General features: G+C 40.1%; 1 long non-coding RNA gene across 1 annotated transcript in view; it reads right to left on the bottom strand.

Moving 5' to 3' along the window:
* Nucleotides 1-330: 330 nt before the first annotated feature.
* LOC148093638 (uncharacterized) overlaps nucleotides 331-26,572 on the bottom strand; it is a 170,052-nt gene continuing 143,810 nt past the window's right edge. The window contains exon 3 of the long non-coding RNA XR_015713977.1: nucleotides 331-406. This is a non-coding gene — a long non-coding RNA (uncharacterized LOC148093638). The remainder of the gene's footprint in view (nucleotides 407-26,572) is intronic.

Genomic DNA, 26,572 nt, shown 5'->3' on the forward strand with positions numbered 1-26,572 from the left:
GGTCCCAAAAGTTTTGCCCCTGTGATATATACACGACGTATAATCCATTCCCTTCGAGCATGGTGGGAGCTCTGAGTATAGTGGGGACTTTACTCCAGTCATTAGTTTACATAACCTGGCATCTTCATATGAAGTTATAAAAGCTGTTAAGTATTCACATAATTCTAAATTTAGCAATGCTAGAATAGAAATGATTTATTTTTTCATTTTTAAGCACACAGAAAGAGCACCTGACTTCTAGTATCATCTAGCAACTCACTGTGTGATTTTGGGCATGTTGCTTGACTTCTCTGAGCTATCCTTTCTTCATCTCTAAATGAAATATTTGAACTTACTGGATGATCTCTAAGGTCATTTAAGATCCAGAATTTTCCGCGTCTATGAGGCTTCAAACTGGAGAACATATCTATTTGAAAGAGAAGAATGCCAAGAAAAGAAGTTAACACCACATTCACTAGATTTAACAATCTGTTACATATCCTTAGTTTCTTATTCAATAAAGAAGATAAAACAATAATTACGAAAATAATATCAAAATAGCCTTCACCCAATAGGACTGCATTCATATGAATGTCTTCATTCTTTTATTAATAGGGTTAAAACATCCTGTACTCTGATCATCTAATATCTGGCTTTGCAGATGTAGCAAAAACTGCAGAAAAATTCTGAGTTTTAAAGGAAAGGATGAGAAATCAATAGAGCGGGGGGTGGGGGGGGTGGCCACAGAAGTGATGGCTCTGCTGTGTTTATTCAGAGCCAGAGTTGGTCCCATTTAGCTCATTTCTGTATGAAAATGAAAGTCATCAGCCTCATTGCATGGAGCCATTAGCTACCGCTCCAAAGTGCTGCATTTCAGAAAGGTCAGGGAGCCAGCCCGGCAGCAACAAGAATTTTGCAAGTGATGTGTGTCACATTTGCATATGATAATTAGTTTCTCTATAAATACAATTTGTTCTGCAGATTAACATTTTGTGTCCTCATTAGATAGCAAACATTTCCATATTAAACCCACAAAGCTGCCAGAGCTGGCTCTGCTTGCATTGCCTGATAGCATTAATACCTCTGTTTATATTGATGCCAATTAGTAGTGCTAAGTCTCGGAAGAATAGGAAGATCACTAATGTTATTGATATAAATAGTAATGATAATGCTGAGAAGCTTTTGCAAACCTTGTTAACTTCGAAGATCATTAACAGTGAAGTACCACCAGGCTGCTAATGTCTATGTTCTTGGTCACATAAAGTACCAGCATGTCTAGAACACTCTGCTCTCTACACTGGAGCCCGCTCCTGGCTTACAATGCGGCTCTTAAAAGATCTGCGCCCTGTAAAGAGGAGCATGCAATTAAAACACTGTTTTCTTTTGCTAAATGCGTTTCATCCAATAAGGAAGTTGGAAGTGCTCTAGCTAGGAGACATAATTTGCTCAACTTGTTCAGCCCAGTGCAAACAGTTTGCTCTCATTCCTGAGGCCTACTTCTCCAAGGGAGGGAGGTAAGGTGTTTTATGGTCTCATAAAAGGGTTTTATAAAGCAGGATGCCCCAGAGTTACTGATGAGATGATTTAGGTTTCACTGGAGCAGAGTGAACAGTTCTCCATCACAGGAGTGTCGAGGGACGTAGAAGATGCTGATGGACACCCGCGATGTGGGAGGGTGTTCACTGTTGTGCTCATTATTACTGACCTGAAACCGAGTGGAGGAGTCTGATTCAGAGACACAGTGCTTTTTGAAGCGCTAGTTCTGCAGCTGGAAGGACTTATCTGAGGTGAAGACCAATGGTCACTTACTCTTAGCTCAGTGACAGGGGAGAGATGACCCTATAGTCACCACTGATAAGAACAGTTCCTGCAGAAATCAACTTGCTTCACTTCCCTGCATAAGTTTCTTGTTTGATGTGCTATATATACTTAGATTCAGCTTTTTTTTAAAAAAAGCACTAGTTAAGGCATCAAACATACTCAACTCAAATGTAAATAATGCACTATTGAAGTCTGGACTGTGATACAAGGAGAGGATACCAAAATGCAGAATTTTATATCATTTCAGATGCCAGGCTTAGAAGTTAGATAAAAGTAGCTTTGTTTCACAGCTCTGCCACTTACTAGAGGTGTAATTTCAGATAAGAGGGTTTCTCTAAGTCTGAATTTTCTTATCTGTTAAATGAGAATAAAGATTGTACCCATTTCACAGATTATGAAGATTAAAGGAGTTACCCCAGTGTTAACACGGGGCCTGGCCAACAACAGATTTAAAAGATAGAAATAATAGTTACCATTATTACTTATAATCATATTTCCTGATGCTGGGGGAATAATAGTAACAAAACAACATCTCCCTTAGCAGATGTATAAGAACTCCAGTCCTCTTTAAATCCTACCCAAGGATACCCCACATGTGCCCAGTGCAGAACCCTCTCCTCTGAGCTGCCATCAAGCACACTGTCTCTCCTTAAACATCACCTGCCCCCTCTGACCGTGTTTTCTCCACCTTGTCTCCATCCTCACTCCTGCCTTGCTGTAGAGCTCATGTTGTCTTGTCTGGTCTAATGTAATATGTTATAATCGCCATCTCATGCGGTGTACAATATCACCCAAATGTCACCTTGTATTTCCTGTTAACCAAAAATTTTTTTGTGGACTTGGCCTTCGATTCTCAGTATTCCTTCTCCCCAAGTGGGCACAAGTTCCAAGCTAGAACCAGGGAACCAGCTGAGGCCATACCCCTCAGCATTCCTCCTTTCTCAGGCTGACTCATGGCTCTTATAGAATGATTTGTGGTTGGTTAGGTAGTTACTGATTGGTTTCCATGTGAAGTTCTTTAGTCCTTCCCATAAATGGACACCCTGCTGGTTCATTCCTGCTGTTCACATTTGAATTCTCAGGGTGAACACATGCAAGATTCCTAAGCTGGAATTTCTGATATATGTTTCTAGGTGTAGAAAGGAACAAGGGACATTTAATATACTGAAGAGAAAGTTTAGGAGGGATGTGTTAATGTCTCAAAATACCTAAAGGATTGCTGAGTAGAAAGAAAGATTAATTTGCTTTTGACAACCAAGACAATGAATGGAGGCTATGGGGGTGGGGGGGATAATAGCTAAATTCAAGCAAGAGCATTCCAATGGTCATAGCTGTACAAGGACAACTGGGAGAAAATGAGCTCTCTGTTTCTAGAGGTATTCAAGCAAAGGTGAATAATAAATGGCAACATGGCTGATAAAGGGTGTCCATGCATCAGTTGGACTAAATAGCCTTGAGCAATGGTGGCTCTAAACTTCTCTGTCAGATCTTTGGCCCCCAGTCCAACTTGGGAGATATATTGGAGAGTAAGGGAGGCTTTAATAATTGTCTTGAAGATGTTTTGCATAATGATTTGCATAAAATTAAGAAATATCAAAGATCCGTATCAAAATATGAAGTGATAGGCAGGTGGTGATCATTCACTCAGTCTACAAACACTTGTTGAGCCCTGATTCTGTGGCAGGCACCATTCTAGATCTGGGAGTAGACTGAGGAGCAAGACACAGTTACTGTTGAGCTTGGATTCTAGTTGGAGGCTGAGAAGGACCTGTAGAGAGAAAGAAAAGTAGATACAAGAAAAGGTGGATATATGTTGATACTCCATCAGCTTCTCTTTTTTTCACTTCCTCCGGGGTCTTTTTTCCCATGAGCTTCTCTGAGATACTGCTCTCTATCACCACTATAACCAGATTAAAGAGGAAACAGTTGACAGATGGCAGATCGATCTCTGATTCTACGAGATGTGACAAGTGGATTTCTCCTACTATCTGTTTCCCTCTCTAGACTCAACATGGGAAGAGCAACAACTCTTGTTCACATAATAGATTTTTAATAAATAAATACACCAGAAAAGAATGTGGAATCTGTAACCAAGGGTCATCATATAAATCCTTCCCTGTTTTACTTCAGAGAAAAAGGATTGGAAGTCTTTCTGGGTCAGATGCGACAGACAAGTGGGTCAGGTGTCTTTTCAGTCCCTGTGAATGCCTGTAACTTTCCAAGGACCACACCTTGCATTTCCCTTGGAGTTTCTCATGGCATCAGATCTTCTAAACCCCCACTGTTTCCATCCCAGAATGGATTCTTGGAAGTGAAACAGGCCTGTTAAAAAACTCTTTTTTTAATGCAATGAAGGATGTAAGGAAACTGGAGGAAGTTCAAAGAAGAATAACAAGAATGATTAAGGGGCTGAGAGCATGATTTATGTTGAATGATTAAAAGGATTAAACATGCAGAACTTGGCCAACGCTACATACTTAGCTATAAAAAAAAATCAAAATTAAGTGCCAAAGCTCTCAGCTCCCATGAAAAATACAAATTTGCATATAATTTGGCACATATTTCCATGCGAAGTTCAGCAGAGCTCTACTGAGGCAGCATTCACATGATGCCAAAACCACTTGTCTGGTCAGTTTGAAGCACAGCCTGGTCATATCACTTAAAACTTGCTATTTGACCTAATTGAATAGACAATTGAATTAAAATATGTCCACCCAAGGCCACATCCAGTTGTGATGCATCCATAAAGTATATCAAATACTGTGACACGCAACATTTACCTAAGGGTCACAGGCTAAAATCCCTACAGTGGGCAAACATGTGTCCACATGAAAGAAGTGGGCTAAGCTTGGAGGGTGCAGGGCCCATTGAAAGGGAGCAGCCAATAGGGGCTCCAGCTCATTGTTGCCATGAGGGAATTTTGGCTAAGGGTGACCAGATCTCTCGTCCATCAAATGTAGCCAGTGATTTGGGGTGCTTTCAGTAGCAAGTAATGAAAAACTAGCTCAGAGAGGAGGAGCTGGTGGACCCAGGAGCCCAGAGTTACACATCTTCAGAGTAGAAAGCAGGGGCCATGGGGCAAGAAGTTGGAGGTGGAGGAATATATGTGAGAAGGCAACCAAGCCACATCCATTAGAGTTTAAAAATCCAGATTATTACATTAAAATATCTACTGACTTTTTAAAAAAGTAAACATTGCTGGAAAAGTCACTCTGCGTATACCAGTTTGCCACTTCTTATCTGGCTATTTCAGAGTTGGAAAAACAGGTCCAGAGAAAAGGAAAGACACTCTCTATGGCATAGTAAGTGGGTTATTAGAATAAGAACTGAGCTGGAGCAGGGGTATATCTTGGTTCTTTTCTGATTTTGTTTTCTGGGTAAGTTACCTCTAGGCTCATAACTTTTCACTTTTCTAGCTATCTGTTAAATAAAGAGTCTGGAAAACATGAGTTTATGATTTTCTCATGGCTCTCAGCCTGTACTCTATTAGGACCCACATGAGAAAAATATACCTAAGAATTTTATAATTATAATACCAACATGTACAGGCACACCAACATACATTCACATGCAAGCTAAGTTGGGCACTAATGAACATGAGGGAAGGTTGTTTATTTTAGGACTGTGTAGTTTGTTGAGGTTATGCACTGCACAAGCCTTGGGGTGCCAATGTGCAGTGCACACTCCATACTTGACACTGAAAGAAGGTATCAGCCTGACACTGTGATCCCTGAAATGCTGGTGTTATAATTCTGAGACAGAACAGCTCGATCAAGCTAAAACTCCATTTGCCAAATTGCCAAGATTCCAGGTACGTGTTCCCTACCCCATCTTTAGGTACAGTGGCTTCTGGAGAGAGAAAGAATCAGAGAAGAGTTCTAGTAAAAAATAAAAAATGGTTACAGCTTCAAAAGAGTGAGGTGTTCATTCTAGTAGGTGGACACAACTTTGAGTGGAGGAGAGCAGTTGTCATTTTTCAGAAAGGGAACATTTGGACTAAACACCCTGAAAAATTATGACAGCAAGAATTATGAGTTTGGGGAAATATGTGGTAAAGGAGGTGGTGGAAACGTCATTCCTGGAGCCATTTGGAAGTCAACAGGATAGGGAATCAGAAAACCCATTCTAGGAAAGAATCCTCCACTGATGCCCCTGGGCCCGAGGGATGATATCATGGGTCTCCTCCATCTCTAACTGTCATCATTCTCAGACTTTATGTATTTTCCAGGGCTTTCTAATGTTGCTGTTAGACCAGCACTGCACTCCTCCAAAAAGTGGTTAAAAAACAAACTCCAAAGAAACCATAAACTAAAGTTGTTCCAAGGAGCATAAAGATTTGCCCAAATGGAAATTGTGCGTCGTAAAAGTCTCCAGTGTAAATTTCATTATTCCCTGAAGGTAGTCTACCAAGATGAGAGACCTTATCATCATTTTACTGCATTTCTCTGCTTTTCTCTTTCTAGTTCACTTAAATTACAGGGGAGAAAAGGCGATGGGACTGCAATCCTCGTAGCATGGCTGCAAAGGATTTACATTGTTTTCTCCTTCTGTTCACTGATACTCCACCTAGAAACCTGGCTCCCTGAGCGATAAGTCAGTCAGAGGAGTTTGTGCACACCCAAGGGGAATAGAGACCTCCACATCTGCCATCTGCATGCAGGAAATATGGATTTCTCTGAGGCTCAAGAACTGAAGAAACTGTTGGGTTCTCTCAATAACGTGAGTTTAAGGGGATATGTGAATGAGCATTGGTTGTATATGGAGGCTCTGGTGATTGGGGTTTTCATCTTTTCTCATACATACTATTGTATTACTTGTTTTCATTTTTGGACTCATGGGATGGCAGAAATCTGAGTTGGACTCAGGGAATTTGAGGTTCCTTCTTTATTACACAAAGTCTGAGAAATACCACAATAGTGGGATGCCCAGTCTCTGTAGTCCAGAGTTCTCTCCATGTGGCAGCAGCTCTAAGGATCAGATTATAGCATAATCCAGAACAATGTCTAAAACGTGATGAGAGAAACCGACGTTTCTATGAAATTTGGATGCAACACTAACTGTAACCTGCCTTCTGGTTTTGAAAAAGGAGGGGAGGAAAACCTGGTTAAACATTCATCTCAGTCTTGACTGTGTTGTGGGGAAGGTTCCACAGCACAGATACCCTTCAGGGGTTATCAGCCATGTTTAATTTGCACTGCGTATTAAAAAACTAAAATTAGCTAACAATTTATAAATTATTTTCTTACAGTTGCTCTATGTACATGGCAATTTATACATTCTTGAAATTTTTTTCTAATAGACTTCCAACTTTTAGTTTGAAATGAAGAGAAAATCTCACTCATGTTGGTGAGGGTCACAGAGCACCCCCAGTGACCAGAAATTCTGAAATGAAAGAATTACTGCTCCTAACTCCAGGAAAAGTGAATCCAGAACTAATGCGGGAGGGGAAGGGGGCTCATTGGGAATGAAGCAAATTCGGTTCAGTTTTGTATGATGACATTTTCCTGCTAACACCTCTCCTTTATTGCTTCCTTTAGAACCTGAGAGAGTGACCATCAGAAACTTTCATGTTTATCTTGTTATTTAAAATGAGAGAGAAAGAAGAAGAAAAAAACACTACAAAGCACTGGTATTTGATTGAGATTTTCAAAATTGTGTGATTGCAGCTCTGTATTGTCTAATCCTCAACTCTCCTTGCCCTCCCCCTCTGCTCCCTTTCAGATATGTCTGGATCTTGTTTTTCTTCAGTATAATTTCTCCAGGCGACTTTGGAGTCTTTCCTTTCCAACCTCCAGTCTTTCCTCCACTGCCTCCATCAATAAACATATTCCTTTGCCTCTAGTCTAGGGCCAAAGCCTGTATGTTAAAGTGATGGTGTCACAAAATGCCTGGTGATGTCATAAAGCACTGGGAGATCTGGCAAAAGCACTGGTTCTTGTTTTTATGTCCTGGGAAATTATTGGTACCCGAAGGACCATCACATCTTCTGTATGTGCACCAGTTGTTGTAGAAATAGTGAAGGCCTAGTTCACTTTGGGCATTTACATGTTTGGCAAATTTCTATAAAATGCCGTGTAGAATGTAGATTTAAGGAGCCGAAGTTATTAAAAAGGGGTGGGGTGAGAGAAAACACGCCAATAAAAACAGACATCGTGGTTTTTTAATCCTTTGCACAGGAATTCAGGCTAAAGGGGAATAAAATAATTCTATAGGGTCACTTGTAATTCAGCTTAAACTAAGCTCAGGAAACTGAATAATATTTCTCAGAAGGCTGATTTATGTACTTAAAGTAACTAAGTCCCAGGTGTCATAGGAAGTAACGCAACTTCTAGCAATGTCCTAGCTCGTATGCTCAGTCTAACTGCCTAAATCAATTTCTAACTTCTCTTTAAAACATTTCAGAGTCAGTTCTACTGGGACTGTTCAAGCCCTAGATTCTCTGTTAGCAGAGCTTGCTGCAGGAAGGGAAGTCCAAGGGCCTAGGTAGGCTCCACATTATAAACAAATTGTGTTCCAAAGTTTGTCTGTGAATCACTTCTTTGGAAACCTAAACACATTTTCTGTAAAGAAACAGTGAAAGACACAGTCAGACTCCCTGGCTCTCACAACCCTCTGAAGTCCATTTAAACCACATGCAGGTCAAATCCCTTCTACTACATAAAAACTAGAGAACAGTCACATAATCACACAAAACTGTGGGGGTGGGGAGAGAATCAGATTTAATAAACTTCTTTTTTTCATTTATCTCTTTTCCCCCTCCATTAGAAAGAGGTAAGAGATTGATGGAAATTTGCCGGTTGTTCTAATGGAGGCATCTCAACGTTTTTGAGGATTGTAGAGATCAATGGCACAGTTTACTTATTATAACTAATTTTGCTTCACTATGAATACTTTATATTTTCTGACCAAGAAAATGGTTCAGCAGAGAAAGAAAAATAAATCTCTAACAATTTCTGCTGGAAGAAGGCCCTATCAGGGTAGCTATTCTTGTTGCTAAGTCAGGAGATCTTGCCCTAGCTGGTATTGCTCAGTGGTTGGAGTGTCGGCCCTCCCACTGAAAGGTCGTAGATTTGATTCCCAGTCAAGAACACCTACCCAGGTTGCGGGTTCGATCCCTGGCCCTGGTTGGGATGCGTGCGTCTCTCTCATATCTATGCTTCTATCTCCCTCCCTCCCTCCCTCTCTCCCTTCCACTCTCTCTAAAAAAATCAATGGAAAAAATATCTTCGGGGAGGATTAACCAAAAAAAAGGAGATCTTGGAACTAAGAGTTTCTAAGTCAAATATACTTGGAACCATCAAGCTTCATTTTGCTCAATGGTTCCAAAGACCTCACTCACCCATCTCCTTATTAGGCATGCTAATAAAAAGTAAAATAAAAGTATTTCTGGCAACCTAGGCCTCTTTCCTCTCGAAGTGCCCTGAAGTGGTGGTACAGAGTGGAACTAATACATCCCAAATGTAGGTAGTCAGAGGGAGGGGAAGAGAAACAAAGGGCCTGGATACTTCACAAACTGGATAAGACCTTGATAACCGAGTTGACTGTATTTGGAATTTTCCTGTTTCCTCCTGAAAGGAGACGGAGAGCTGAATGAAATGCTTATCTAAGAAGTGTCAGGACCCTTTAACAATGTTATTACAAGGATGTTGGTAAAGTGGAGTGAAGCTTTTGGCAGGTACAGATGGGATTATATTTGTCTGAATGTATTTTCTTGCTACGTGTTAATCTGTACTTTTCTGGTTTCAAGCTCTCAAGGAGTTCAGATAAAGGCCTATCAGAAACTCCATTAACACTCTCCTTAGTATGCTTTGCAAGGAATTTGGCATCTCATCTGGGACATGGATGGAACTAAATGATTTCATTTGAATGTTTGGGAGAAATCACTCTAAAACAGGAATCATAGCAGGAGAAGTCTGGCTAAGAAAGACGTCTCTCGAATATTCCATGTGGGGCTGAGGGAAGGGGTAATGGATCGTTTCTAACAGGTTACACCCAACTCCAAGTGAAAATCATTTCGAAGAGTCCCAGCTGGGCTTCACAGGCCCCTAATGAGAGAGAATGATGAAGCCAGAAGTACATCCACAAGAAAAAGTTTAATTTGGAGGGAGAGGACTCTAAGAGGGTCTAGATAGAGCAGTTTGGAGTTTCAGGGGAACAAATACGATTTCCACAAGGTCTTAAATCTTGGCCCACTCAAAATGTTAAAAATCTCCTCTTTCCCCATTTAAGCCAGAGCAGTTTTCTAGTATATAAAAAATTGAAGCTCAAAAGATAAAAAGAAAACCCTTACATAAGAGTTACTAAAACGGTAATAAAAGAGAAACCATTTTCTCCATGATACTAATGTTGGTGTAGCAGGTCACACAGCCCCCGAAAAGCATGTCACAGTGTACTTGGCACCCAAAAGGTCTCAGATGAAGTCAGGTTTTTATAGTAAGCAGATCAAAGGCAGAGGGAAGAGCACATGGTCAAGAACAAATACAAAGGAATGACATGGAACTGGGTAAGAACAGAATGAAAAGGATAAGCCAGGGGGAGGGAAAGGTTATTGGAAAATGCCACAGCCAGGAATTAGTGATGAACAGATAAAGCAAACATGGGACGAGTAGGCATGATGCATGGAGAATGGAGAGCAGACTGAGCTGTTCTCCTTCCACAGGGTTTACTCTTCTGTAATAAAGTTGTCTTCAAGCTGGAAAGAATAAAACGAACATGGAAACATGAAACTGAAGCCCAAGATAGGTGAGCTACTTTAAAAGGCATCTAACTTTTTTTATTGAGTTTATTGGGGTGACATTGGTTAACGAAACGATACAGGTTTCAAGTGTACAATTCAACAAAATATCATCTGCACGCTGCATCGTGTGCCCATCACCCAAAGCGAAGTCTCTTGTACATCTAAGTCTTTAGGTCCAGATACATTATATTCTAGGATACTGAGAGACCTTTTTAAAGGGGATGTCTTTAAAAATATTTTTTGAAATAATGATAAGTTCACAGAAAGGCAAAAAGAAATATATTGGGAGGTCTTGGGCACAATTCAACAAGCCTTTCCTAATGTTTGCAGATAGGATTTTAAAACCACTGACCACCGTTTTGACAATTCATGGAAATGAGAAGAATGGGACCAGAAGACTGACAGATGGACAAATAATTTTAGAATCGTCAAAAGTTGTGGGAAGGTAATTTCTGAAATCTATTGTTTGGTAAGTTTGTAATAGATCTCTTGCTAAATTCTAGGAATGGTTGAGTATACATGAAGCAGTGTTACTAGAATAACACTAAGAACAAGCTGGGAGGGTTCTTTTTTTAGAAAGAAATTCTTGACTGACAAGAGACTTTTTGCCTCCAGTATTCCTGTTTTCCCTCCAGCTATTTGAAAAATTCTTTCATTATATGTCTGTTGACAAATTGGTTTTAACTGTAGCATATAGTTGGAGGAGCTCATTGCTAGTACAGAGAGATCAATGAATCAGTATCAAAATAAAAGGTATTTCTACCTGCATGTCACAGGGCTTGGGCACGAACTTGGATGACTGAATAAAAACCCCAAAATGACTCTGGCTGTTGGAAGACTAGGTTGAAATCACCAAGATAAATTTGGATAATTTTTAAAGAATTGTACTATAGAAATATAAGATGTGAGAAATGTGTTTTAATAGCAATAATTGTGAAAAGACTTTGGAGTCTTAGTTGACATTTCGATATGAGTGATGTGGTAAAAACCAGAGTGATTTTAAGACACGTCTAATACAAGAGATGACAGAGTCACACTGTACTTCACACTGTCAAGCCAACCTGGAATATTGGGATTAGCTGTAGGTCCTGATTTTAAGAGGGACACTGACAAGTCATTATTCATTCAGAGAAAGTTGAGGGTTTGGGGGACACTCATTTTAAGAAGAGAGAGCGAAGCAGCTGGGTTTGTCATAGTTGTCTTCATGTAAGGGAAGGGCTCTCATGTGAGAGATGGGTTAGATCAGTTCTCTGTGGCCTAAGGTATAGAAACAGTGCTAAGATATGGAAAATGCAGTAAATAACCTTAAATTAATATAAGAAAAACACTTTACTAATTATAAACAGTGGTCAAGCACCGTATTTCTGTAGGTCAACTGATTTGAGTGTTTAAAGCACAAGGGAGAGGTCTGGAAGAAAGAGACAGGTTTGGAAATCAACAGCCTGAAGTTTGAATGAGATAACTTGGAAATTGGTCAGAACAAATGTTTACTTCCTGGGATGCATTCACCCCAGGGAGTCTTTTTCCTGACTTTGGAGAAGCCAAGTTTTGTTTGTATGTGCAGTTCTCTAGATGATCTGTAATAATCCACAAATTCCCAAGGATCTCACAGCCTTAAAATTTGAACTTTCCTTACATAATCAGGAAATAATTTAGACTAATAAGAGGACACTTGAGGAACATGAGCTTTTTAAGGTATAGGTGGAGGAATAAAAAGTCACAGAGGTGTAAGGACAAATGGGCAAGTAACAGAATTCAATGGAAAGAAATGATGGGAGTCAGCAGCAGTTCAAATGCTTGGTCATAAGACAAAAAATTATAACATGCCTGGAAGAGGTGCGACATACATATAGAACAAGATAGGTAGTGTGCAAAGAAACAATATAAGAGCTGTCATAAAGCCAAGTGACACACTAATTTCAACTAAATGGTGCTGAAAAAGGCTATGAGATTAAAAGAACAAAAGTTTTCATGGAGAGAGCTGGACATTTAAGAAAACCCTGTGGAGATGGTAGGACATAAGCTAGATCTAGAGTCTTTTGTTCCAACCAAAGTTATTCTTATAATTATTTAAACTTTCTTCTTCTTATGTCTTCTGAGTGAAAACATATCCTTCACATAAGAAGTACCTAAGTGTTTGAAGATGACTATTAGATCACCCCTTAACCTTGTTTCCTCTAGCTTCAAGAATTCCCAGTCCTTGAGGAGGAGACCACCCCTAGTGAAGAGCCTCACAGAACTTGATTAGGAGTCAGGATTTGACATGAGGAGAAATAAAGAGCCTCTTCCAGCTTCTGAAAAAGAGTTGTATCAAGACCAAGAAAAAGGAAGCTTAAATAAGAGCATTTGAGTCACAACATTGTATGTAAGGAGATTGGGCAAAGTCCAAGTGCAAGTCTCTTATGGCCAGTCTCAGGGCAGAGCAGTGGAAATAGGAAGAAGGGGGGTGGACCAGAGAAACACTGCAGAGGAAGAACTGCAGAGCTTGGTCATGTGCAGGATGTGTGATGAATGAGATATCAGGGATTGAACTCTCCTTGACTTCATAATGTACTTAGCAGCCCCAGTCCTCAGACAGATGTAACCTGGAGAAAAGACCAGCATTCAATTGTCACATCTATTTATTTCATGAAAAGCACAGATGTGTGATAGCCATGGAGGGGACTATGAAAAACAAGGGGACACTCCTCATGGAGTACAGAGCAAGGAAGACCAAAAGTACATCCTGATTGGATTTTGTGTTCTGTTTATTGCAATGAAAGAGGAAATGTCTAAAAGGGGCTGAAGTCACTGTTACCAAGTTAGAGTCTCAAAGTCCTCTAAGCTTGTACTCTGAGCAGAGGAAGCCCAAGGTGTGGTATGGCAATCCTCTGTCCACGCTCTGTATGGGGAAGAGAGGACACAGAAGAGAGCAAGAGAATGTTCCATCCAGGTAAAAATGGACTATGTAACTGAGGGAGGCAACTTAAATAAAATTCACATTTATTGAGCCTCTACAAAGTGTCAGGCACTTTATATACACTTTTGTTTAAATCTTATAATAACCCAAGAAGGAAGAATGAGAGATGAGGAAAGTACATGAGGATTTAGTGAGCATGCTGTTGAGTTTTGATTGCTTATAGTCCTCATAAGGGCTCCTTTCCAGACAGAAATAAGAAGCCTCTTTGTGCAGGAGGCATGTGCCCTCTCTGAGACAAGGAGAATATAATTGTGCAAAAAAAGATGTTAAGATTAGACGTTACAATCCAAGAATATTTGATCACAAAGTGGGTAGGATCATAAGAGTTCCTGTGGTCTCCTCCCTCTATGAAGGTAAAGTGTTATCATTAAACCCCCTTTTAGAAGGCACCCAGGCCCAGGCAGAAGAAGAGCTTGAACTGAGGCAATGACTTGCTCTAGTCCTTCAATTCTATGGGTCTCTACCAAATATCATGAATCATGAGGACCAGTGGATGTAGTCCTCACTCTGATTTCTACATCTTGCAGGAATGTTGGATTGATTTCCACTATAAATGCACAAATTATCAACTTGTGTGCACTGATCTACTTGGCCCCCATCTATTCCACCTTTCCCATCCCAAGTGAGGAGACAGGGCCCATACGCCATCAGAACCCAGGTGAAAGATTCAGATAATGGCTGGGATTGGGTAAGCTCATTTCTCTCAGGGATGAAGCAATTGAAAGGAAAGAGGTTACTTGCTTCCAGAGATTGCTAGAAAACAAATGTAGTTAACTCCCTTTATACTGAGTGGATTTAGTTGCATTCCCCAGGAAATTAATATTTCTTCTCAGGGTTCTTTTCTTGAAATCCTTGTGAATGTTCGAGGAGAGATCCCTGTAGCAAAAACTACCTCAGCCACAGGCACAACAGCCTCTGAATTATGTTGCAATTTCCAGTGTGAATGCTATGTTAATGCAGTATCATGGGTGACAATGAAAATGCAACCAAGTCAGGAAATTCAAATTTATGACTTCAGTAACGGTCTTAACTTCTCCCACACTGGTAAGCTCAGTGTTTTATGTTATAGTGCTTCCAGTGAAATTTATGCCTTGATGTGCATTGTGAGTGAGTTATGGTTACTCTGGGAACTTTAATTTTGCATTTCCTGACTTCCGTGTGTTCAAAGAGAGAAGCTTTCAAAAATCATCTATAAAAAGCACACCAAACTGGCCGATGTGTAATTCCCTGAGCCCAAGGAATGGAAGTGAGGAGTTTCCATGGCTGGGGCTTCTTTGAGTCTTCCTGGGCCTACAGTGTACAGAAACAGAGGGACATGGTCAGGGTCTGGGCGGGGATTGTGCAGCCTCAGGTGGATGTTCAATCCAGATGACAAGTGAGAGGTAATGGAAAAGGAAAGGAATGGGGATTACGTGGTTTTGGTTGATAGTTATCATTTGTTGAGCACCTACTACATGCCAGTAGTTGTATGCAGAATTGTTGTATTTTGCTTATGTTTTTTCATATTAGTTTTCTCTCACTCCTTTGGAATAGATTTTATCATCTCAACTGTGTACATCAGGACACTGAGTGAAGAAAATGCATGAATTGCCCAAGGTCACCTGAGCAGCAGAGGCAGAATTCAGATCTAGTTCTATTGACTCCAGAATTCATGTTCTAGTCTGGGGTGCCTCTTCAGTCAGCAAGTCCTGAGATGCAATTTCAACTCAGTCCCACTGTTATCGGTGGAAGTGGAGTTCTTGAGGTGCCACAGGGAAAAGAATTTCCTGAGGCCCCCACTGGAGGATGGGGGTTTCATAGAAAGCTTTACTGATGGTGTAAAATTAAGAGATTTTCCCTCCAAGGTCCCATCTCTGATCCCAATATCATTAACCTTATGGCTAGGTTTAAAATTCACTCTTCCTAAAAATTACTTCTTGGCATTTCCATAAATGAGCCTTGAGGTCTCATTGTCTGCTATGTTTCCTATTAAGGTTGACTTCCTTCTAGACAGTGTTCTTGCTCTTGATGACTCCTCAGCTGGTCCCCTTCCCAGTTCCCTAAGCACAGGTCTCTCTGGCTTTCTGGAGACCTGTGCTCAATTTATTCTCTGGGATTAAAAAGGCAAGGTTATGAAACTGGTAAGGGGGTCATTTGTAATGATGAAAGCAAGGCCTTGGGTCTGAATCACAACCTTGCCCCTTAATATCTGTGTGATAAGTTGTAGTTCCCTTAAACCTAGTTTCTCATCTGTTGGGTTAAATAACAATGCCTTTTTTACAGGGATTGCCTGTCCTTGGTAAGCAAGCACCCATTGAACGTTTACTGTCCCTAAGAGACAAGAGTCATAGTGCAGATTTCCTGGAAGAAATATTTTATTTAAGTAAAAGAAAATGTAAAAGCTATTAGCCAGATTTTTGTGTGCGAGGTGACTGGAAGGGAAGAGACTGCAAAAAGAAGTATTCTTATAACTGTGGAAATTCTTGAGTTTAGTCAATTGATTTTCTTTATAATCAACAACGTAAACAGTTTATTTTGGTTTTGTACCTTGGTGTGTGTGTGTGTTTGTTTCATTTGAGCTTAAAGTTCCTTCTTCGTGTCACAAACAATGAACTCTTTCATCCCTTACAGTAAAAATGTAGGGCGTGCCTATTGTGTGCCTTATATTCTGTGAAGTGCTGGCTAAAACCAAGTCCCTTGTAGGCGAACAAAATCACAATAAATGATCATAATACATTGTGACAAATGTCGCCACAGTGCCTCCTGTTCGAGTTCATTTCTGTGGCCTCCTGTTCCTGTTTCAGGAAATGGAAGCACTTACGGCAGAGGTTCTGAAGGGAATTTCCCCTGGCTCTTCTCCATGTCAGAAGGGGACATGCTTCTGAAGTGTCTCATTATCGGAAGACAAAGCTATCCAGAAAGTGTCCAGCTTGCGGACGCCTTGGGCAGCTGTAGGGGAGGGAGTTGGGTCAGGATTATTGTTCTGTTGTAATTAATTAAAGAACCCTCTGAAGTTTCCCGAAAGCCAGAGAGACCTGTGCCACAAATACAAGGCAAGGCAAGTTTGGGGGGGGGGTGTTTGCTCTCTCCATATATACGTAGAGACACAGTGGGGATTATTGAATATATGATGTCAAACAATGTCTGAGAGCAAAAAAAAGTCCTCTGTGTAATAGCCATGTTCTCGTCTGTCCGGCAGTTCTCAACAACTGCTGTTTATTTGTTTGTCTGTCTGTTTGTTTAGGTAGCCGCAGAGCCTTTGGTTTTGTAAGATTCCACACCGACACGTGTCCACAGACACCTTTACAGGACCTGGTGCCTCAGCTGGATGCAGTCAAATATTCAATAGGTGGCTTGCAAACAGCCTCAGTGTCTGGTATGTCAATGAATTTGGGGGATAGTCACCATTCTATCTGTGAATATTTTGCTCCATTTTTACACTTGGTTTCAAACTATGTATCCTGATTTGGTGCTTAGAAATAGGTGATCTCCATATGAATAGCATTAGATTTCCGTTCTCTCAGAACTGTAAACACTTTTGAAGTGGTGTTTCTTTGTCATCCAATAGCCCTGGTTTTCTGCTTGTCCTTGGGGTCCCCATGCCTCCACTTCAGCTCTCCTGGTCAGCCTACCCTCGCAAACCATTTCTCCAGGCCCTGGTATTTCCCGTCCCGATGTGGCCATGTGACCCTAGAGACATGCGTGGTGTTAGAGTGGGCAAGGGCAGGCGTGTGACAGGACAGTGCTCTGGACGCCACCTCAGTTTTGCAGCTTGTCTTCGATACCCATCCCCCAAAACATAAACTCCCGTGGTTGGAAACTGAACGAACAGCCTGGAAGGCGCAGGTTAGACGCTCCTATGACCCTAAGTTTCCTCTTCCAGCTGTGAATCTTGTCGGGTGCCCCTGAGTAAGTCACTTAATTACCCTGTGGCTCAGGCTTGCTCATCTGAAAAATGGGGATAAAAATTCTACGAACCCCACGGTGCGGCTGTAGGATTAAATGCGTTAATCTGTGTAATTAGAACAGTGACCGGACAGCAGCGGGTACAATATAAGTACTGCCATTAACGTTACAGCTACTGCTGTTACCACTGCAATTCACTGGTGTTAGTCGAAGTGCTCATCAATGTTTGATGTGGCACTCACGGTGACACAGGCCTCCGGGAAAGTTCCTAGGAGCGCAGGGAAGAAAAGACGCCAACGGCTACAGAGACCAAAGGCCTCCTCCCTCCACCACGCAGAGCAGGTTCCTGACGGGCGCCAGGGCCCAGCTGGGCGGCACGGGGCTGTCGCAGCCGCTCACATCTGTTCTAGGGCCTGTTCCTCTTTGTGCGTCTTGTTTGTCTCTGCTCGCGAGGCCACCCTGCACCCCATCGAGTCGCTCGCTGTCACTCTCTACTCTGACTCAGCCAGCAGGCATCTTAAAAATCAACACTGGAAAATCCACGGCCAACCATCACCGCTTTATCTGTTCTCTTTGCCCCTCACTCTCTGTGGCACCGGTTTCCTTCCAAGGAAGTTTTGGTCTTCATCGGCGCCCTCCCCCTTTACTCCCCACCAAGTCCGTAACGAATCGTAACAGCATAAAGCAATTGGGCTTGGAATCTGAGCTTTGACTTTTACCCAAGAAGTTATGTATTTCTAAATATTGACCTTTAGACCTCCTATTTGAGTCTAGATGGCTTGTTCATATATTTTCTAGCTATTCAGATCACTGCTTCCTTGGGTGATTGTTTCTCAGGTGGTTTTATTTTACTTAAACTCTAACCTCCTTCTGTAACCTTTGAGATTTTTTTTTTTCAAGGGATCAGCCAATTTGTGTTTGGCTGTCTAGAAAAAAAAGTGGTATGGAGATTAGACAGAGGCCACTTGCTTTCAGAAAATGTAATTTTCTTAAGATACTGGAGCATGCTGACTTCCTTTCTTTGACACAAATATTACACCTTATCTAGACCTGCTAATGAGATCAACCTAGAAAATGGACCTGCAAAGCAGAGTTTGTTTTAAAGCCTGGCATTTACCTAGTTAAAAAAAAAAAATTCTGTGAAATCATTAATTTAAAAAGAAAAAAACCCAGGTGGTGAAAAAGAACTATTGAACAATATTCATTAAATTATCACTTCAGGCCAAAAAAAACAGAAAAGAATATAAAGAGAGAAATGCCAGCCAAGGGGAAATAAAAGCCGTTTGCAGTCAACAAGGGCTGCCGGGTCCAAGCCAGGTCCCCAATGGCCTCTGACAAGGTGTTTCTCTGGAAGTCACAGCACCAGGCAAACCACAGACAACTGCCTGGTGACTGTGACTGTTGCCACAAGGACATGTCAGGATGCATATGACAAAAATGTGCCCATTCTTAGAAATGTGGAAGTTAGAACAGAGGCCATCAGTTAAATGGAAGGTGCACAGAAAAGTTTGCTTTGGTTCTGTTCTAAGGTGCTTGCTTTTTGCTGAATCCTCTGCTTGCCATTTACCATACAGAGCCTTCTTCAATTCCAGACGCCATCCCATGCACACATTCGTCACCTTGTGGTATACTATAGATCGTGTCTTCTTTATTTACACTCTGTCCCCCTCTGTCACACTCTAAACTCAATGAGTGCAGGCATGTTCTGTCTGTTTTGTTCACCACTATATCTCCAGTCCCTAAGACAGTGCCTGGCACATAGTAGGCTCACAATAAATATTTGCTGAGTAAACATGTGACTCCTACACAGTTCCTCAAACGAAGCACCATTCCCCCTAATCTCCAGGAGAATACATAGATGCCTAGTCATAGAGGTACATAGGCATTTATAGATATAAGGAAGCCTATGCTTCTTAGAATCATGGGTCTTTTGAACCTAAAGAAACTAGCTTACTTAGTTCAGTCCTTAATTTTATTGATAAAGAAGTAGAGGCCCAGAGTATCAACCCCAGACACGTGCCCAGACACGTAGCAAATTAATAAAATAACCAGGAGTAGAAATCAGGACCCCTAGTCCACTGTTCTTTTCCCAAGTGACCCTTTCCCTCTAACTTCAGTAGATACCTTTTCCCACTCCTGGGACAGCAGGGACCTACCTCCTCCATCACAGCGTAGTCGGGGCTCAGTATGCTGAGCCTGCCTTGGGATGCCTTACATGACCTGTCTGTTAGTCACAGTCCAAGAAAATGTATTCCACACTGTTGAGGCCTTTTATTTGATCTTCAGACATATTCTCTTCTGTCTCCCTCTATCAGGTTGTAGTTCAAACGCCAACCATTCCACGAAGTTTTCCCCTCTAAATCCAGTTCATATGGATGACACATTTCTCTGCTTTGCTGAGATAATTTCGAATGCAGCCAACAGAGCAATGTAAATGAGGAAAACTGCCCAGGGCAGGGAGGGAAGGCTAGATTGCTAGATTTTTCTATTTTTAAAGAAACTAAAGTTTCAACTGACGTTTTTCCAGAGCTAAGATTCCCATTGTCACTGGTCTCTAGGTTTTCACCCCTGCCTTTCAGGGATAAGCAGGAAGAGTGATGTCCAGGGGCAGAGGCCTTGCATTCTGGGTCTCAGTCACTATCTCTCCTGCTTTGGATGTCTTCCCCACTGCAGTCCATCCCATCGACTGTGGACCCCACAATTATGGGGAATCTATCAGAACGCATGAGCGAGGGGCATGAGCTAGGTCTTGTCTCACTGTCAGGTTTCAGGTTAATGGACAGAGGCCGCCCTTTCCCTGCCTCCTTCAGACCCATGAGCTGTCCTCAGTCCCACTCTGGAAACTATTTCCTTCCAAGCTTAGGTCAAGCTGGCTTTTTCTTTCTGCATCCAGGTCTACTTTCCTTTGCCTTCAGGTTAGAACTGCTACTCTTGACCAACTCCATGATCTTTTCCCCTGGAGGTTGCTCTCAGGAAATCCTGGAGGAGTCCATTCTGGGGCACAAGCCTGCTGTCCTCCCATGAGCAGCTGCCTTCTTGGCCTCACATTGGGCCTTACCCTTTCTTCTCTTTCATTCTTTCTTGCTTTTAAAGCTTTGCCAAAAACCTATTGTTTAGCACCCTAACTCTGGGTCAAGTTATCCCCTATTTTTCAAGCTTCCCTAGGTTTGTGGGGGAAATTGCGTTCCATTTTTTTGCTCTTGGCAATTTGAAAATGGAGCTGAGGATTTCCAGCTGTTTGCATTGTGACGCTCCTCCTAAGGATGCCGTGACAACCATTAGCATAGAAAAAATTGCCTCCATCTTTCCATGAGTTCTTTTTCTCTAATCAGTGAGAGAACTATGGGATGTACACACTCATCTTCCAAAAAAAAAATTGTTTCTTGGGTAGTCTTGACATCTCAGTCCCTTTGTAGGAACACCTCTGTTAAATGTTTCCCCTTGTCATAGACAGACTGCTTTTGGTTTACAGTCTGCAGTCTCGTCCTTGACTCGGAAGAAGTTCAATGTTTTTAAATAAATCCTAAACTTTTTGGACCAATAATACAGATAATATGAAATTATCATCCTTCCTCTCATTCCCTGGAGCAAACACTGGTTACTTTAATGAGCAGGAAAGCCATTCTATGGCTGGGATGCAGCAAATTTTGATATGTTGTCAACTAAAATTTATGAATTACTTGTCTAGAGTTTTTTGGTGTTGATGTCTGAGGACAAGGTCAGGGCACAATTACTGAAGACAAGATAAGGAAACTGGATTGGGCTGAATTATGAAGACCTAGAATACCATGTAAAATATCCTGGAATTGATCCCAGAGAAAATACATTTATTTAGGAAGGAGGGCTAAGTTTCAGAATTAAATTGTTGAGGTAGCACGCTGGAAGATGGGTTTTAAAAAGAGAAGCCAGAATTAGGAAGACTAGTTGTAACCATGGGGATAGAAATATTACTAAGAAGTTAAGAAATATTATCGAGGGCTGAAGTAAATGCATATCCTAAATTTTTCAGATTCCTCTTCCCTCTGTCCAGGCTACTGCCTCTGAATGTGTCGTCAATATTGTATTTGTTCAAGCTAACCTATGACTCAAAGTTTGGCTCAATGGCTAACTTCTGTATGAGGTCTTTCTTTCTCCCATTTAAAGGGAATTCTCTGACCACTGGGAAAACTTTAGCAATTGATCTACCAATTTTGAGTTGGGACTTACCACTTATAGCATCGTATTATAGTTATTTGAATGTCCTTATATATTATTTTCCTGAAGAAAGAATTCAAATTCAGCATTCTATCCTTTATATCCTCTTGTGTAGCACATCGTTGACTCTTTATAAATGGTAACAATAAATATTTTACTTCTCTTAGCACCATTATGTAATCACATAACACTAATTTTTATTGTAAGTAAATATATTGAGTACTAACACAATCATTTACATTTAGTATTTTTCTTTCGTTTACTTTTTAATACAGATATTCATATTTGTAATGGAGAGATTTCAATCTGTCACTGTTCTTAATAGGAGCTTGTGTATTTCAAGAAGACTAAAGTAAAAACAATCAGAAGAACTGGAAGCCTACAGGCTCTCAATCATGTGTCTTGGCAGTGAGAGTTGCAATATGTTGCCACCTATTAATTAAATCTGTACTCTGGTGAATTAGCCAAGAGAGAGAATTTTTAAAAAAATAAACCAAGAAGGATGAAGAGGATAATAAGTCTGGAAACCACTTGGGTAATCAGAACCTTTGGTGTGGCAACCTCAGGGCCATACCATTTTCCCAGCAGCTGCGAGAGAACTGCAGGGAGGCATGGAAGCCAAGAGAGAGCCTGCAGATTTTGGCTGGAAAATCACCACTAAAATATTATATTGCTTCATGACAAATTTGTGAATAATACTGAGCCAAAGGGAAGAGTCAATTATGAGCTTGATCTGAATGACCGTGTCAGATATGGACAAAATTTTAGAGACCATTTAGATTCTAGAATATTACTAATCAGAATATTATTGCATCAAGATCTGTGGAAATCTGTTGACAGCTAGGGACCTTATCTCTAGGAAAATGCACATACATACATTCGCCTTAGGTTTAGACTTTCTGATTCAGAACACATTTCCTCATTATAGGCAAGGAAAATGCATCTCAGGAAGAGCTGATAATGTTCTCAAGATCAATGGGTAAAGAAGATGTGGTGTACATAGATGCAATGAGATATTGCTCCGCCATAAAAAGAAAAAAAAAAGAAATCGTGCCATTTGCAACAACATGATGGACCTGGAGAATATTATGCTAAGTGAAATAAGCCGGACGGACAAAGACAAATGCTGTATGATTTCACTTATATGTGGGATCTAAAAAACAAAACAAACAAGTGCAACAAAACAGAAATAGACTCATAGATACAGAGAACAGAGTGGTAGTTGCCAGAGGATGGGGGTAGGTGAAACAGGTGAAGGGGATTAAGGGGTACAAACTTTCAGTTATAAAATAAACAACCCATGGGGAAGTAGCAAGCAGCATGGGGAATATAGTCAATAACACTGTGACAGTTTTGGCAAGAGAAGGTAACTAGAGTTATCATGGTGATCACTTCATAACGTATATAAATATCACATCATTATGTTGTAGACCTGAAGCTAATACAGTACTGTAAGTCAGTTATACTTCAAATTTAAAAAATCATATATGAAGTTAACGACAGAGTGGTAGTATCCCTGAAAAATGCCTCTAGAACTCAAACCCCAATCTTGGGTTTAATTCAACACATTTTCCCTCATGTGTAATGTCCAACAAACACAGTAATTAATTTTATTTGCACAAAAATCACTCATCCTTTTGCTCTCTAGGAGGGAAACTGAAATAAAAATCTAGTGTCTTTTGTTTCAGGAAACTGTACCAGGTTCTTTCAATTACACTATTTTACTACTACAACAACCATAGACAATATTATTCTTATTTTACATTGAGGAAATGAAGATTAAGAGAGATTAAGCAACTTCCCCAAATTCACACAGATATAAACTGAGGCTCAGATATGAATCCACAGCTCTTAACGCTACTGTTCTTTCAGCTACACCTCCTTACTTTTCTTTGGGCCAAGCTAACTCTCTGGGAGAGCCTTTTTTTTTTTTTTTTTTAATTTTATTTTTGTTTAAAATATTACAGAGGTCCCTTTTTCTCCCCAATGACCCGTTCCACCCCATTCCTTCCCCCTCCCCAGTCCCTCTCCCCACCATTGTCCATGTCCTTGGGTTGTGCATATATGCACATAAATTCTTTGGTTACTCTCTCCCCCTCTACCCACCCGCCCTCCTCCATCCCTCTGACATTCATCAGTCTCATCTACGCTTCCATGTCATTGAATCTATTCTGTTCATCAGTTTATTAAGTTCTTTAGATTACAATAGCTAAGATCTGGAAACAGCCCAAGTGCCCATCAGTAGATGAGTGGATAAAAAAGCTGTGGGACATTTATGCCATGGAATACTACGCAGCTGTAAAGAAGAAGAATCTCATATCCTTTGGGACAGTATGGATGGACATGGAGAATATTATGCTAAGTGAAATAAGCCAGGCAGCGAAAGACAAATATCACATGATTTCGCTTATACGTGGAATCGAGAGCCTTTTTTTAATCTGGCAAAGGAGGTAAGGCTTATTGATGCTGCCACTATGGCTAAGTACTGTAGATTTAAAGAAATGTAAACTTTGTGTCAAAAGCCTACCAACAGAATTGTTTGGGAATGTCTAGATCTGCCCTTATCTCTTTCGGCACAATTTTTCCAGTTGTTCCAATCAAGTTTACCTCCCTCTCTGCTCCCTGTAAAGCATCAGCCCCAAAGCTAACCGCACAGCTGGTAGAACCATTTTGGAGAACCACGTGTTAGTATGTGTCAAAAGCCTTAAGAATTTGCCTGCATTTTTCCTCAGTAATTCTATCAATTTATCTTAAGAAAATAAATACACAAAAAATATCAGAAAGTCTACCACAATATATGTCTAAAATTGTTATGATATAAAAGTTATAATATGAGACTAAGTATCTAGCAATAGAAAAATATGGCATGTTCATACAATGCAAAATATGCAGGCATTAGAAATAATGTTGTAGACAAGTGATTTTCAACCTTTACCATCGCATGGCACACATAAATTAATTACTAAAATTCTGCGGCACACCAAAATATTATTGTAATTTTGCCGATCTAACAAAAAAATAGGTATAATTTTGATGGCTATTGCTGTGTTGGCTACTGTCATTTTTTATTTGACAATCTAAGGGAAAAGAGGTCAGTGCCTCTGACTAAATAGCTAGGGCATGTTTTAAAATTTCTTGCAGCTCACCGGTGGAAAATTGCTGTTGTAGACATATACTTATTGGCATGGAAATAGGTTGATGGATTAATTTTTAAGCTGAATATGATTGTATTATACACACAGTTCTGTGGCTTACTTTTCTCATTCTTTTTGAAGTCTACATATCATCATATATTATGAATACATATTATTTACCTACTGTTGTATTGATACATATATCTTTGTTTTCATTTTCTTTTTTTTTTTTTTTGACACTGTAATGATCCTTATGTCCCTTTCAGGGATCCAGACAGCATCTTTTTTTTTCAAATAAAGTTTACATTCAATATTATTCTGTATTAGTTTCAGGTGTAAAGTGAAGTGATTAGAAAATTGTGTGCTTTAAGGAGTTACAGAGTAGTCAAAGAGATGTAGATTATAGCATAGGGAATATAGTTAATAATATTGTGATAACTATGAATGGGGCCAGGTGGGTACTTGAAGCAGTGGGGGGAGGGGGGGCAGGAAGCATCTTTACTTTAGATATTTTCCTTCTAAATCTTTCTTCTTCCTCCCAAGTTGGGGGTTGAGGAACATCCTCTTTGGTTTTGGGTTTTTTTTTCCTTTTCATTTAATAGGATCGTTTCCTACTTGGCATGTTACATTCTGCCTACACTAAAGAACAAAACCCTATGATCTAGGTCAGTAACATTTAGCTCTTAAAATAGTATAAAAGAGAGATTGTGAAACTTAGAAACTGTTTTTCTCACTCAGCAAACCTTGGCTTTCAAAACAATTTCTCTACTGTGGGATAAAAAATTATATTTTTGAAGTCAAAATCTGAATACTGCCTCTCTGCTTTAAAATACTAATTTTTCCCAAATCAGTGGAGGCCCCTGGATGGATAGGCCACAGAGAAGAAAGCAAGCAAACAATAAAAGCATAATATATATATTTGAGAAATTACCCTCATTAAACATTAACTTACAGTTTGATTTTAAAATGAAAAGGATTTTTATAATGAGTTTTCCCACACCAGAACATGTTATATCTTTTAAGTAACTTAGGTTTTCTTATATGCCTAAAAATACATTATTATTATTTTCTTCGTGGACATTTGTACATTCGCTATTATGTTTACTACTACGTGGTTTAGAGTGGTGGTTGCTGTTTTAGCTGTGATCTTTTCTGTTTCATTTTAATTTTAAATTATTGACAGTGTTTAGGAAAGCAATTGATTTTGTAAGCTGATCATGTATATAAAGCTACCTTGTTGAAACCTTATATTTTTTTTCTTGGAGGTAGGGATTCTTCTCTAGTGCATCCTAAATAGATATAGATAATACTGTCAGCAAATACTGACAATCTTATCTCTTCTTTTTGAATGTTTATTCCTCTTATTTCATTTTGTGTGTTTTGCATTATTTAGAACCTTCAGGAATATAAGAAAATGTTGAAGTACAGCATTGATATTGGTTACCCTTTCCCTCTTTCTCTCTCTCTCTCCCCCACTAACTGCGATGTTTGCTAGATATATAGAGAGGCTATAGGATTTTCTTTCTGTTATAGTGACTAGGGATTTAATTTTTTTTAAATTGGAAATGAGTGACATCTTTCATTGAGATGATCATGCCTTTCCCTTCCTTTAATATTTTGATCTAGTAAATTATATGGATTAATTTCCCATTGTTGGAACCTCCTTATATTCTTCAATAAACCTTACTTGGTCATGGTATATTACTACATTCAATTTGTACATACTTTAGTATTTTGTATCCTAGTGTTGGTTAGTGGCACTGGGCTAAAGTTGGGAAACTGTCCATCAATTTCTATGCTTTGGAAACAGCTTATGTAACATAAGAATGATCTCTTCCTGGATGTTTGGGCAAAATCTAATGC

The sequence above is a fragment of the Miniopterus natalensis genome, chromosome 2 (assembly GCF_054644295.1).
Source record: "Miniopterus natalensis isolate mMinNat1 chromosome 2, mMinNat1.hap1, whole genome shotgun sequence".
In the NCBI taxonomy this organism is placed as follows: Eukaryota; Metazoa; Chordata; class Mammalia; order Chiroptera; family Miniopteridae; genus Miniopterus; species Miniopterus natalensis.